This window comes from Pygoscelis adeliae, unplaced genomic scaffold (genome assembly GCF_000699105.1).
Source record: "Pygoscelis adeliae isolate BGI_AS28 unplaced genomic scaffold, ASM69910v1 Scaffold122, whole genome shotgun sequence".
In the NCBI taxonomy this organism is placed as follows: domain Eukaryota; kingdom Metazoa; phylum Chordata; class Aves; order Sphenisciformes; family Spheniscidae; genus Pygoscelis; species Pygoscelis adeliae.
Window position 1 is genome coordinate 5,928,938 of NW_008824358.1, and position 3,136 is coordinate 5,932,073.

Consider the following 3,136-nt stretch of genomic DNA (forward strand, 5'->3'; position numbering starts at 1 on the left):
TCTCCGTTCGGCCGCGCGGCGGGCTGCCCCCCTTCGCACGCAAATTTGCACAGTGAAAACCATCCTTCCGCTTTTCCCGTTCATAATTGTACCCAAAAGTCTCACAAGGGCTTAGGAAAATTAAGATACAACAAAAATTAGCCCATCCTTTTCTTTGCAGTCGGCTTTTCACCGCACTGAGTTGTTCTTCCAGCAGTTAACCTGGCAAGCCTGAGCAGTCACGCACCAAAACACACACCTTGTTCTTTAACAGCCATTTAAATGATAGTCTGTTGTTGCCACGCACGCAAACCGCTACTACAAAAGCCCTTTTCAAAAGGAATGATAACTGAACATAGGAAACAGCAAATATATTTACGCCTGGGTGCTGACGTCCGCGGTTTGAAATCGGTTGGGACAAGTCCTTCCCCTTGAATTGATTTCCCTTCGGTAATAGGCCAGGTCTTCGGGACAGAGCGCGTGGTACACCTGCATAAAAATACCTTCTCCTCCAGCGGTCCCTGAGGAATGTGGTTGCAAAGACTTCTAACGCTGTTATTTACTCGTATTAAAGTCTGTTCTGCACGTAATTTGAATGCTTTTAAAAGCTATTTAAAATATTTCAAATTCATATAGGGTGTAGCATTTGCATGAGTGCCTTTGTGACCATCTCCCACTCGTTTAGATAAATAAACTTAGGGACTTTGAAAATTTCAGTAATATGGAGTTGCTAAATCAACCCCCTCTCCCACCTCCTTTTAGGTAACTGTTTAGAAAATGTGTTTAAAATAATGACAATGTATTTAACTTTTATCGTAAAGAAACTCCTATGGGTTTAAGATGCTTCATTTTCTTGTATTTTCTTATATGTTTTTTGTTACAAAATTCTTGGAAGAACCTTGTGATGCCCCTGAATAAACAAGTTAATGTTTCTTGTCTTAAGAGCAGGTAGTTTAATACTGAGCATGAGTTTCTGTCTGATAAAGCTTGTCCTGAAAGATTTCTAGGATCGACAGCATTAATAATTAGGTGATACATCATCTCTGAATGTCAAACTGCTAAGCTCCATTGCAATTAGGAAATAATATTTGCACTTTAGGCATTAACTCAAGATAACGGAGTCTTGACATAAATACAGTATTTTGTCACCCGTGGCATTGTCCATTAGGTATGCGATGGTAGGGTTTTAGTCACCCAGCACGTGGGTAATTATTTACACCGTTCTCTTAGCGTTACTTTCCTTCCGTCACCAAAAACCTGCTAATACAATACAGCTAGCGTTTTGTTGACTTTTAATCCGCTCACCTCTCTCCACAGGGTCACTGTTGGACTTGGCCGGTCCCACTGATGCTGCCGCCGCAGTGAGCTGCAGGTAGGTGGGCGCTTTCTTCTCCTAGAAGAGAAACTTGATATAACCTCTCACGTTCTTGTATATTCGTACTCTTTACGTAGCCTCCGAAGGGCAGGAGCAAGAATCGCTTTAAAGAAGCTGCGTGTCGCATTACCCGCAGGCGCACAAATCCTCTTGTGCTGGAAACCTGGGTGAAGTATCTTCATGTAGCTGTGAAACAATTTCGATCTCATTATTTCATTCTTGTCTGCTCTGAAACATCAGAATGTGGAAAATCGTTTTGTCAACTAGTGGGTGTGGGTACCTAATAAGACTTGCAATGAATTATTAATTCTTCATCCTTTCTCATCTCAGTATTATTCAATGGAGTAACTTCCATGTGATCTTAGCTTTCTCTTTATGATTTTTTTTGTTACATTATGTAATTCTCATTAAAAAATTAATACATGACAAATAGGCTCTTCATCTACCCAACAAGGACAAGCAAAAAACTAGTTTCAAGTCTCTACTTGGCTGTCACCTTTCTGTGAGCAACAGCGGTCACGACGAACTTTGTATTTCATCCTTCAGTAAACCCTTGGCATATTTTTTTTTTTCTTTCTGATATTTAGTAGGGTCAAAGCACAGAGGCATTAAACAATAGCCATTGTTTTACTAAAAATATATCCTCAGTTGGAGAAAAAATGGTTTGTTATAAATCATTATTGTTATTGTAGCAATGAGGTAGACTAGTCATGAACCAAGACCCCAAAAAACCTGAAAGAAAAACCTTAAAACTAAACAGGTGGAACGAGAAGTTCAGTTTCGCTGATTTTCCTATAATCCGTACTCTCAAGGATTTTGTGAAATTTTTTTTGGTGATTGAATTACCTTTCATGGCAAGTTTTTTGTGTATCTTTATCCAATTTAAAAAGCCCAACACATTATTGCTTTCCTACGAGGAGCTGTCACGTTGCTAAAAATGTCCTCAATACTGCAACCTACCGTTCGCTGTCAGCACAACATAAATATCACTGATGCTTTCATGTTTTCTTTTTAGTGTTAATACCGGGTATAAATCTCACTGAATGTAATTCTTGAGATAGAGGCCCAATAACATAAGCTTTATTTTAGATTGGCAGCTGTGAAAAACATAAATGGAATTCTGGAGCCCTCAGTATCACAAATGTGAGGAAGGCTGGGAGGGAGCAACACAAACCAAGACAGAGTGTGAACCTCAGTAAAAAAGGGCATTTATGTTCAAAAAAGAGTAGTCTGAATGTATTTCCAATTTAACATAACTCTTGTAAAAATCAACACTTCATATTTAAGTATATTTTAATATATTTAATATATTTAAAATTATATTTAAGAACATAATTAAAAGATACGTAAAAATTTGCAATAGCAGCACCATTTTTCCTCCCCCTCGTGGCAAGGAGCCTGTTAGCCTAGTCTAGAACATATATCCCGTGACGTTTACTACTTCTTTTGCTTTAAATGTTAAAACAAACAAATGTAGCATTTTGTATGAGTAGCACCTGAATGACAGCGACCACACTCGCTCTCTGCCAAAGGGACCATTCACTGCTGCTGGGGTTTTTGAGGGGTTTGGTTTTGGGGTTTTGTTGTGGTTTTTTTTGTTGTTGTTGTTTTGTTTGCTTGTTTGTTTTAAAGCACGCCTTGTACAGAAGATGCCAAAAAGCACCACATCTCAAATTAACTACAATCGTCTGATGTATCCTACCCACTCTATACATATCTAAGAGCTGTGATTAACAATGAACACTGAGGTTTTCCCTCTCAGAAACATCTGTGTTATGTCCT